This window comes from Eschrichtius robustus, chromosome X (assembly GCF_028021215.1).
Source record: "Eschrichtius robustus isolate mEscRob2 chromosome X, mEscRob2.pri, whole genome shotgun sequence".
Classification (NCBI taxonomy): domain Eukaryota; kingdom Metazoa; phylum Chordata; class Mammalia; order Artiodactyla; family Eschrichtiidae; genus Eschrichtius; species Eschrichtius robustus.
The window spans coordinates 79122576-79135426 of NC_090845.1; the positions used below are offsets into that span (position 1 = coordinate 79122576).

Sequence of the window (12851 nt, forward strand, 5' to 3'; positions counted from 1 at the left end):
ATTGGCTAGAGTGAAGACTTCAAATTATTGCTTGCCAGCACCAGTGCCCTCACAGTAGAATGAGTTCCCCAAAATGGCTACTGGCAGCATCTTCATCCCCCAGTAGTTTACCAATTGCCTCTTGCATCTCCAGAAGGCTCTTCAAGATCAACAAGTGTGTCTGACCCAGGATTTGTCAAACTACTGCCTTTGCACTGTGACTTGGAGCATGTGAGATTTTGCACATTCCTTTTAAGAGAGGAGTCTGTTTCCTACAGCTCTTAGGCTTTCCCATATGTAAGACCTGCTGGCCTTCAAAGCCAGATGTTCTGGAAGCTCATCTTTCTGATGCAAGACCACTGGGCTGGGGAGCACAATGTGTGTCTTGGACCCCTCAGTTCTTGGGAAGAACTTCTGCAATTGTGATTATCCTCCCATTTGTGGGTTGCCTAACTTGGTGTGTGTCATGACTCTTCTATGTCTCTGTCCCTCTTACTTGTCTCATTGTGGTTTCTTCTTTTTATCTTTAGCTGTCAAAAATATTTTCTGCTAGTGCTTAGGTTGTTCTCATAGACAGTTTCTCAGTTAATAGTTGCAATTTTGGTGTGCCTATGGGAGGAGGTGAGCTCAGGGTCTTCCTGTTCTGCCATCTTGGCCATTCCCCTGCTTCTCTTATATTTTTCATACTGTTTTTCCTTTTATTTTTTTCTTAATGATTTTGATGAAAGGTGGTTTTACTTAAAGATTTATTATTTATTTTTAAGTACATTAATAAAAATTTTAACATACTAAGAAAGTTACACAAGCCTGACAGATTGACTTTTCTGAACTATATGTGTCCTTGATTTTCTTTTAATAACTCACATTTTCATTGTTCAGTTATTCAAACTGATTAATACCTAAAAATACCTGGTTGATTATTTAGCATGAGTAACATGCAATAAGGGCAAATGCAGATGATTGTGCCACCCAACCAAGTGTTTATGATGAAAATAATGAAACTTTTGTTCACATGGACCAAGGCACATAAAAATACCGTTCTTCTTGGGAGAGAGCTGCATCTATTAACGAACACTCTATGAATTACTCCTTAATTAAAATGTGAGCACCTTATTTCTTTCTGATTTTGTGTGAAACCCATAGAGTAACCAGTATGATATTCAGTCATGTATCAGGAGATTAGCTTATTTCCCAAAGCATCAGCATCATCAGGAGAATCTGGACATATGAGAAGTGATGGAGGAATTATTTGTGGCCCAGAAGGAAATGGAGGCAGCCAGCATGATAGGGAGAGTGGTGGTGGTGATGGTGGTTGATTTGCTTTCCTGGGCCACGTCTTGATGCTGTCATGGGAGAATGAGGTGGAGAGAGAGAAGACTTTCATGGAACAGCTTTTGACTTGATATTATTTGGTTTATTTCCAGCAGACCTGGAGGAGTTCTCACTTTCATATGTCAAAATTTGACTTTCATTTTCAGTCTCTTGCATATTCTGTTCTATATTATTAGCTACTTCAGAGGTTGGGGAAAGTAAATCAGACAGATTTTGCTCCTCCCTAGTTCCATATCTAGTGTAAACCACAATACAAGTTTCTCTCTTAAAATCAACTGAAGCAATGTTAGTTGTGTGAACGCAGCTGTCTTCTGACAAAACAGCAGAACGTTTGTCACCTACTTTCCACTGCTTCAAGAGAGTTGTGGTATTCTTATTTTGGCTTTTATTCTCCTAACCAGGTTTTCTTTTAGGTGTGCCTTTTGGTTTATCTGAAGATTCAGAAATATCACCATTCTTTAAAGTGTGCTTAAATGGAGCCATGGTTTTATCATAAGCTTTTATCACTGCTGTATCATCCCAAATGTCAGAATCATCACTCTGTCCTTTGCTACACTGGAATAACATTGGGTCTTCCTGCTCTGGGATGCCTTTGCCACGACCTCCTGGTGTTTTGTTTGTTTTTTAAATTTTATATTTTGTTAGTCTGTTCAAAGCTTCAGTTTAGGGTCTTTTTTTACCTTCTTATTTTTATTTCATTTTTCTTTATTTTTTCTCTAATTGTTTTTATATACTTTACTCCATTTTCCTTGAGTTTTGCTGTTGTTCTGTTTCTATTGTCATGAGTTGTATGCTTAATTTCTTATTTTCTAGTACAAGCATTAGTCTATACATTATACCTTGGCATATTTTTTAGTTACAATTCACAAATTTTGATATATATTATTTTAATTATCATTTATTTTAAATTAATTTAAAATTTCTATTGTGTTTATTTGACTAATGAGTAATTTGAAATTATGCTTTACTTTCCTATTTTAAAGTGCTTTTTAATTTATCTATCAGACTTATTGATGCAGTTTTTTTGAGGGCTACTTGGTTATTTCCATCAAAATTTATAATGCACTTTTCTTTAGACAAACCAAACCCACACCTAAGAATAAATGTTACAGCTATATTCTAATAAGTACACAGAGACACAGTAAAGAGTGAACCACAGCAGGGAAAATCCAACCACTAGACACATGGCAGAAACAAAGAATCTTCTCTCCAATTCTTAATATATTGAAAATCAAATAAGCCTTTAAATTGCTATCATCACCCACATTTTCTAGTTGAAATAATTCCCAAGGTCACTCCTAAATTCAAAATATAAGGGAATTGAAACCCTACTGTGTAGCCAAAAGAAGATTATAATCAGATATTAGTTAACATTGATAATGTGCATCTCATATTCCTAGAAGGGCATTCTCTACAAGGTTATCCAGAAATTCACTTGTAGGTTTTTGTCAAGTAATCGAAAGGTGTCAAATATTTTATTTAAATATTTACTTAATCTGGCATTTACTTTGATGTGAATGATGAAATAGGGATCCTTCTTTGTTCTAAATAGAATTTATGTTTTGACACCATGTATTGACTAAATTTTCCCCACTGATTTGAAGGGCTTCTTTAGCAAATAAAATTCCAGTTTCCATTTGTGTCTATTCTATCACATTGAGTATTTATATTTCAGTAAATTCTAAATATTTTTGTTGAAGTTTCATAACAAGCAAATACAATATAACTTTCAATAAGGTAATCCATTATTTAAAAATTTATGCATAAAATTACAATATGATCCAGAAATTCTACTTCTGAGTTTATACTCAAAAGAATTGAAACTAAAGATGCAAACAGAAATTTGTAAACTATTGTTTATAGCAACATTACTCACAATAGCTAAAAGGTGGAAATAACCTAAATGTCCATTAACAGATGAGTGGATAAACAAAATGTGGCATATACATACAATGGAATATTATTCAGTCTTAAAAAGGAAGAAAATTCTGACACATGCTGCAACATGGATGAACCTTGAAGACATTATGGTGAGTAAAATATGCCAGTCATAAAAGGACAGATACTGTATGATTTCAATTACTAAGTTACCTAGATTAGTTAATTCATGGAGACAGAAAGGAGAACAGTGGCTAACAGGCACTGGGAGGTGGGGAATGGGGAATTGTTTCATGGAAACAGAATTAGTCACAGTTTGGGAAGAAGAAAAAGTTCTGAAAATGGATGGTGGTATTTCTTGCACAACAATGTGAATATACATAATGCCACTAAAATGTATAGTTAAGAATGGTTAAAATGGTAAATTTTATGTTTATATAACTAGCCACAAAAAATAAGGTAATTAGCTCTCCTTACCCATTATTTTTCTTTGGAATCAAAGTTTTATAGGCTATTCTTAAAAACTCATTTTCCCAGTAGTTTATAATAGTTATAAATAAATTTTTGACTTCTTAATTGTTTGACTGGGAGAAGTAAGGAATATTATCCCCTGATGACACTTTGAATTAAGTCCAGTGATCCTGATTTTTGATTTCTGGCTTCCAGAACTACAAGAAAACTAATTTTTCTTGTTTTAAGACAGCAAGTTTTTGGTAATTTGATACAGCAGCCACAGGAAAATAACACAGATGTTGGTACCTGAAATTGGGGTGCTACTCTAACAAATAACTGAAATTATGGAAGTGGCTCAGGAATTGGATATTTCCAGGGTCTGGAAGAATTTTGAAGTGCTTGATATAAAAATCCCACCTTGCCTTAAATATAATGTTGGTAGAAATTTGTATATTAAAAGTGTTGCTGGTGAGGGCTGAGAAGGAAGTGAGAAACATAGAAGAGGACATATATATCATCTTAGAGAATACATATATTATCATAACAGAATGATGCATAAATATGAATGTTAAAGGCACTGCTGGTGAGGTATCAGACATAAATAAAAATGCTTTAGAAACTAGAGGTAAGGTAGCTCTTTTTATGTAGTGGCAGAATGCTTAACTGAATTGTGTCCTACAACTGTGTGGTAAGATTTGTAAGCGATGAACTTGGATATTTAGCTGATGAGATTTCCAAGTGATGTGTTGCAGGCGTAGCCTGGTTTCTTTTTGCTGTTTATAGTAACTGATTATCTTTGAGTTGGGACATCAGTCTTCCTCTACCTTTGGATTCAGACCCACACTGAAACATACACCATTGGCTCTCCTGGTTCTCAGGTCTCTGGATTAGGACTGGCACTACTCCATTGCCTTTATTGAGTTTGGAATTCTCAGACTCTATAATCACATTAACCAATTTCTTATAATAAATAAATATATATGTAACAGTTATGTATATTATATATAATATATATTTAATGATGAGTATATTATATATAATCTATTTTTTAATAGATTAGGGTTCTCCTGAGAAACAGAAACAACCCCAATTGATTCTGTTTCTCTGGAGAACCCTAATACACCATATAATCCAGCACTTGCATTTCTAGATATTTACCCAATTGATTTAAAAATGTATGCCCATACAAAAAAATTATATTGATGTGTATAGCAGCTTTATGCATATGTTTATACACAGTACATAATTGCTGGAACCAAAAGCCTCCAAGATGTCCTTTAATATATCAGTGGATAAACTGTGATTCATGGATACAATGGAATGTCATTCAGTGGTAAAAACAAATGAGCCATTAAGCACTGAAAATACATGGATGAGTTGCAAATACATATTGCTAAGTGAAAAAAATCAGTCTGAATATTCTACATACTGCTAGATTTCAATTATAAAATGCTCTGGAAAAAGGCAAAACTATAATGTCGATAAAATCATTAGTTGCATGGGGTTCAGATGGAGGAAAGGTTGAAGAGGGGAAGCAGAGGGGTAATTTTAGGCAGTAAAAGCATTCTGCATGAAGCTTTAATGGTGGATATTTGACAATATAATTTTTTTTAAACACATAAAAATTTATAGCACAAAGAATGACAATGTATCCAAGTTATAAAAAATTACTTAGGAGTTTTGAGAATCACAGCATTATAGAATGTAGTATAGCTATCTAACTTTACTACAGATATGTGAAATTACTGAAATGTTTGGAAGGAAAAGGTACTAACTCAAGTCATTCTGAAAATTAGTGGAATCTGTAAGACTGAAGACAAACAGAAGCGCACATAAGCACTTTAGTTGAAAAAATATTTTTCCCATGATGTTGAGGTTAACAATTTAAAATCCACCATCCAGGGCTTCCCTGGTGGCGCAGTGGTTGGGAATCTGCCTGCCAATGCAGGGGACACGGGTTCGAGCCCTGGTCTGGGAGGATCCCACATGCCGCGGAGCAACTAGGCCCGTGAGCCACAATTACTGAGCCTGCGCGTCTGGAGCCCGTGCTCCGCACGCAACAGGAGAGGCCACGATAGTGAGAGGCCCGCGCACCGCGATGAGGAGTGGCCCCTGCTTGCCGCAACTGGAGAAAGCCCTTGTACAGAAAAGAAAGACCCAACACAGCCATGAATAAATAAATAAATAAATTAAATCCACCATCCATGTATTGTGGAGTGGGAAGTTGCAGATGAATAAGTGGAGCAGCCTAGAATAATGATTGTGATAATGAATTTGAGTTGGATACATCAGTATGAACACATGTGTAGCTTAATACTGATACAGATAAAGATAGACAGATATAGCGATTGAGATATGTGTATATACACAAGTTATTATATATGTATATTTATTTGTTTTATATATCACCTGAGAGGGCCTGGAAATGAGGACCCTTCTGTAGCAAGGAGAAAAGTTAGCATCCAAATTTTGGCTTCTAATACCATTCTCCAATAAAAGGAACAAGGACTTCTTGGTGAAACTGGTGATTCTAGGACTGAAGCAGGTAATATATGAGATGAGCCTGGAGCATCTTTAGTACTAGAAAATAAGAAAGCACTCAAGATTAAAAAGAAAAAAAAAAAAGAATAGGTAGGTAGATAGACAGATACATAGATAGATACATACATAGATAGATACGTAGATAAAAAGAATCCATAATGTTGAAATCTGCCAAATGCATATAGAAGGCAATCAAAACATTTGCCAATGGTCAAAGCTGGAATACTTTTAGGAAAGTATAGTGTGAGATTATAACCAAGAGTACAAAATAAATATCCATGAGTCTATAGTCATATAAATGATTGAATAAATAAATAAATGAGGAGTGAAGTGACATCACCAGATAGCAGAGTAGGAGATCCCAGCTTTCATTCTCCCATAAAGATTAACAATTAGACAGCTATCCATGAACAAAAATGCTCTGGGAGAGCTCAGCAGTTCACCTAGGAATCTTTAGCAATGTAGTAGAAAAAACAAAAACAAAACAAAAAAAAAACCCCTAAACACTGATAATAACCTTACAAAAGGAGTAGAAAGAGGAGTACTATTTTTCCTGCATCATTCCATCCCCAGGCTATCACTGTTCAGCACCAAGAGGGAACTACCCAGCCCAAAAGAGTTTCCCTCACTGGGAAAAGGAGAATGGGATGAATGACCAACTTTCCTGGTTTTTTGGGGCACTGCAAGAAGGACTCATTTTGTTTTACCTGGTACAGAGACCAGCAAAACTGAGACATCTAGAAATGATAAGGAACAAACAAGAAGGGCAGGGACTATCAGAATTGGCCACTCAGTGGCTGAGGACCTCAACAACACTTGCAGATGCTGTAGACCCCTCCAGAACTCATCACTGAAGACCTCATTATGGACCCCACAGGCTGCCCTGTAGAGAATCCCAGCAGATTTTACTATACAAGAAACCAATGGCCAGCACAGCCACCACAGACCACTATGCTGAAGTTTTCCTTCAAATGTTTTCATGTTTTCAGACACCAGCTGCCCAAGTCCTCACCACTTTCCCTCATCCCTCTTGCCACAGGCCAGGACCCACACTGGCAGCCAGCTCCAGCCTCTGTCACTGTGCATGTGCAAGACTCCAGACTAGACCCCCTCAGCTGACCTTACGGCTATGCTTGCACTTGTGGTTAGCCCCTGCACCTGTGTACCTGCATGCCATAGACCTGACCCCCATCACTAATCTCAACTATCACGAGTGTTCCTGCCACTAGCCCTTGCAACCACACAAGTGCATGACAACAGCCTGGGCTTCTAGTGTGCCTTCAGTTGGCCCCAGCCCCTGCTATTTTCCAATGCCCTTGCCACTACATTTTGTCTGCAGCCGGCTTCTGCCACCACACAGGCAACCGCAGCTTCCACCTATAGCCAGGTATGTGCACACCCGTAGTTTCAGCCAATACCACTGCCTGAACTAATTCTTAGCTGTTGTATCTGGAGATGCAGTTGAGGATCCCAACAGTCCTTGCAGCCACTGCAAATCCCATGTAGTTCTTTCCAAGGATCATGAAATTGTCAATGTTGTGGACTGCAGTGACCTGACCCATAAAACATCTCCTCTGGACTTGGATCCACCAAATGACTCTGCACTTGGCATCTTACACTACCAAACCCAGGTTTACAGCATACTCCAGCATGCCACCACATGCAGGTAAAGGCTTTTTATTGACAAAAGTCAGGACATAAAATCTGGAACAGGTTACTGCTTCTTCAAATGTGTAGGTACCTATGCAAGTATACAGGATTTATGAAGAATCAGGGAATTATGATACCACCAAAGGAACAAAGGGAGTAAAGGGTAGAGATTTTGTATGTGATAGCAGTTAAGTTATCATTAGCTTAAAGCAGACTATAATAGTCTATGTAAGTCTCAAGGGAACTATAAACAAAAACCTACAGTATATACACAAAAGACAAAAGCAACAATATCAAAGCATACCACTTTGGAAAATTATTTATTCACAAAGGAAGACAATAGGAGAGGAAGAAGGAAGCAAGGAATTTACAAAATAGCCAGAAAACAACTAAGATGGCATTAGTAAATTCTTACCTATCAATAATTATTTTATATGTAATTATTATATACTTTTATATATAGACTAAATTCTAGTATAGAGTAGCTAAATGGATAAAAATAAACAAGACCCAACTATATGCTGCCTACAAGAGACTCACTTAAGCTTTAAGAACAACTGGATGTTCACTTGCCAAAAAAAAAAAAAAAATGTAGACATAGACCTTACATTCTTCACTCACTCTTCACAAAAATTAACTCAAAAAGGATCACAGACCTAAATGTAGAACACAAAACTATAAAACTCCTAGAAGATAATAGGACAAAATCTAGATGACCTTGGCCTTGTTTGGTGATGACTTTTATATAATTCCAAAGACATTATCCATGAAAAAAAAGAATTGATAAACTGGAATTCAGTAAAATATAAAACTTCAGCTTGATGAAAGACACTGTCAAGATTATTTAAAAAAAAAAACAAAAAGCAACTAGGCACAGACTGGGAGAAAATATTTACAAGCACATCTGATAAAAGACTGTTACCCAAAATATACAAAGAATTCTTAAACTCAACAATAAGAACATGAACAACCTGATTAAAAAATGGGCAAGAGTCCTAAACAGACAGCTCTACAAAAAAGATATACAGGTGACAAATAAGCATTTTAAATATTCCAAATCATATGTCATTAGTGAAATGCAAATTAGAACAACAATGTGATACCACAACACACCTATTAGGATGGTTGAAATCCAGAACACTGATGTTATGGTCTGTATATTTGTGTTCTCCCAAAATTTATGTATTGAAATCCCAAACCTCAAAGGTTTTATTTATATATTTATTTGTTTATTTAGATAGATAGATATAGATATAGATATAGATGATATAGATATAGATATTTTTCAAAGGTATGAGTAGGTGGGAGCTTTGGGGAGATGATTAAGTCATAACTGTGGTGCTGTCATAAATGGACTTCATACTCTTACAAAAGAGATCCCATCAATTTCCTTAGCCCCTACCACCATGTGAGGAAACAGCAACAAGTTGCTGGCTATGAACCAGGAAGCAAGCCCTCACCTGAACATGCTGGTAACTTGATCTTTGACTTCCTAACCTGTGTAATTGTGAGAAATAATATTCTGTTGTTTCAAGCTACTCCTTCTATGGTATTTAGTTATAGCAGCCTGGACAAACTAAGACAACTGTCAGCACCAAATGCTGGTCAGGGTGTGAGCAACAGGAACTGTCATTCATTACTGGTAGAAATGCAAAATGGTACAGCCACTTTGGGAAAAAGTTTGACAGTTTCTTAAAAAAACTAAGCATGCTCTTACCATATGATACAACTATTACCCTCCTTGGTATTTACCCAAAGAACTTGCAAACTTATGTCCACACAAAAACCTACACATGGATGTTTGTTTATAGCAGCTTTAATCATTATTGTCAAAACTTGGAAGCAGCCAAGATGTCCTTCATTAGATGTATGGAGAAACTATGATACATTAGACAATGGAATATTATTCAGCACTAAAAAGAAATGAGCTATTCAGCCATGAAAAAGACAGAGAGGAAACTTAAATGCATATTACTAAATGAAAGAAGCCAATCTGGAAAGGCTACACACTGTATGATTCTAACTACGTGACATTCTAGAAAAGACAAACTATGGAGACAGTAAAAATATTAGTGGTTGCCAGGGGTTAAGGATAAGGGACGCCTGAATTTGCAGAGCACAGAGGATTTTTAGGGCAGTGAAACTTCTCTATATGATACTATAATGGTGGACATATGCCATTATAAATGTGTCTAAATCCATAGAATGTACATCATCAAGAGTGAATCCTAATGTAAACCATGGATTTTGGGTGATAATGATGTGTCAGTGTAAGATCATCATTTTTAACAAGAGTACCAGTCAGGTGGGGGATGTTAATAACGAGTGAGGCTATGTATGAATGGGAATGGGGGGTATATGGGAACTCTCTCTACTTTCCACTCAATTTTCTGTGAAAATTAAACTGCTCTAAATAATAAAGCTTCTTAAAAAATCAGTAACAATTGGAACAAAAATGGAATAATCCATAATAAAAATAGGTAAAGAATACAAATATTAATTCACAGAAAATAAACAGAAATTGTCATATTCTCCAAATCAAACATAGTAAAAACATTCAAAGCAGAAAAAAAGCTGCTTAAAATATCTCATTAGAAAAATTCAAATTAAAATAACAAAGTGATACCACTACACACCTATTAGAATGGCTACAATAGAAGATATTGACAATGCCATATGCTGGTGAAGATGTGGAACAGCAGAAACACTTAACTGTTGCTACTGGGAATGCAAAACAGTTCAGCAATTTGGGAAGCCAGCATGGCAGATTTTTACAAAAATAAACATAATTTTACCATATGATCCAGCAATCTTGTTGCCTGGTATTTACATGAAAGAGTTCAAAACTTACATCCACACAAAAACCTGCACAAAAATGTTTATAGCTTTTTTTTTTAATAATTGCCAAAAACTAGAATCATCCAAAATTTATGGCAATAGGTGAATGGATAAGCAAACTGTGCTTCATCCATACGATGTAATATTATTCAGCAATAAAAATAATTGCATTATCAAGTCATGTAAAGACATGGAAGAATGCTAAATTCATATTCACAATTGAAAGAATCAAGTCTGACAAGTCTACATAGTGCATGACTCCAAATATAAAATATTCTGGTAAAGACGAATCTATGAAAACAGTAGAAAGATGAGTGGGGTTTTGTTCAGGCAGAGAAAGAAGGGATGAGTAAGTGGAGCATTGGAGTTGTTTAGTGCAGTGAAACTCAAATGGTGGAAACGACATTATATATTGGTTATATATATATTACATCCTAATGTAAACTATGGACATCAGTTAATAATAATGTATCAGTGTTTGTTTATCAATTGTTACAATTGAGGAATTCTTGTAGGGGAAATATTAGTATATGGAAATTGCAATTTCCATGGAGTATTTCTGTGAACATAAAATTGCTTTTAAAAAATTATGTTTGTGTCTAATGTAAGTGCTTGACAAAAATATTTTTGATTATAATATAAAGGGCTGATATTAAGCTTTTGGTTACTGAGGAATTCACTTCAAAGACATTCATCTCAAATACTTGGGTGTTTTTTTTTCTTAATACATTAATCTAGTTTTGTAGGACAGCAGTCTGTGCAGATTCTTATGTTGCCATGTTGGAAGTGGGAATCACCTCACAAATTTTGACAAATCAGTTTTCATTTACATTTAGTTTGAAATATTTTTAATTTCTCTTGAGACATATTTAAATTATCTGTTACTTAAAAGTGCCACAAAATTGTAAATCAACTATACTCCAATAAAAATTTAAAAACAGAATAAGAAAAAAAGAGTGTTTCTTAATCTTCTAATATTTTGGGATTTTTCAAGTTTCAGTTATTAATTTCTAACCTAATTACACTTTTCTCAGAACATATTTGTTATGATTTGTATTTTTTTTAAATTTGTTAAGGTGCATTTATACCCCAAATTGTGGTGTACTATGGTGACAGTTAGATTTGAATTTGAGAAGAATATGTATTCTGTTGTTGCTGGATGGAAGATTCTATAAATATCAATGGGTCATGTTGATGGTGAGTGCTCTTACTGTCATTTTTATCTGTACTGAAATTCTGCCGTCTGAATCTATCAATTACTCAGAAAGGGGTGTTGCACTCTCCAACTATAATAGTAGATTTGCCTATTTCTCCTTGAAGTTCCATCATTTTTATTAATGCATTTTTAAAAATTTTATTTTATATTGGAGTACAGTTGATGAACAATGTTCTGTTAGTTTCAGGTGTCCTATCAGATTCTTACAGTGAAGACTGGAGAAAAATCCCCTTGTTCTTCTGGCAGGAAAAGGAAAAAAGGTAGCTTTTTTTTCCCACATGAAATAGTAGAGAGTTTATTAGACATTTTTCTACATTTGAGAGGCTCAGGGCTTCAAATTATTTTCCCCTGAGCCACACAAAACTGTCAAACATTGGTTAGCTTTTCCATCACTTATTTTGGGATTGGAAAATGCCCTTAAGGGAAATATGTCCCTAGAGTCCAGGCTTCCAAAACTTGAGATTAGCTTATTCTCTCCAATTCTGGTCAAGGTTTTCTTTACTATCAGCCTTTTATTTTTTAACTTTTTATTTTATATTGGAGTATACTTGATGAAAAATGTTGTGTTAGTTTCAGGTGTACAGCAAAGTGATTCAGTTATAAATATACATGTATCTATTCTTTCTTGAATTATTTCCCCATTTGGGTTGCTACATAATATTGAGCAGAGTACCCTGTGCTATACAGTAGGTCCTTATTTGTTATCCATTTTAAATATAGTAGTGTGTACATGTCAATCCCAAACTCCCAATTTATACCTCCTCGACCCCCCCCCAACATTTCCCCTTTGGTAACCATAAGTTTGTTTTCTAAGTCTGTGAGTCTGTTATTGTTTTGTAAATAAGTTCATTTGTATCATCTTTTTCAGATTCTGCATATAAGCAATATCATATGATATTCAACTTTATCTGTCTGACTTTCTTCACTAAGTATGATAATCTCTAGGTCCATCCATGTTGCTGAA

The 12851-nt window shown here is 35.3% G+C and overlaps 1 pseudogene; it reads right to left on the reverse strand.

Annotated features, from left to right (window-relative positions):
• Positions 1–1069: 1069 nt before the first annotated feature.
• LOC137756350 (survival motor neuron protein-like) overlaps positions 1070–12851 on the reverse strand; it is a 171518-nt pseudogene continuing 159736 nt past the window's right edge.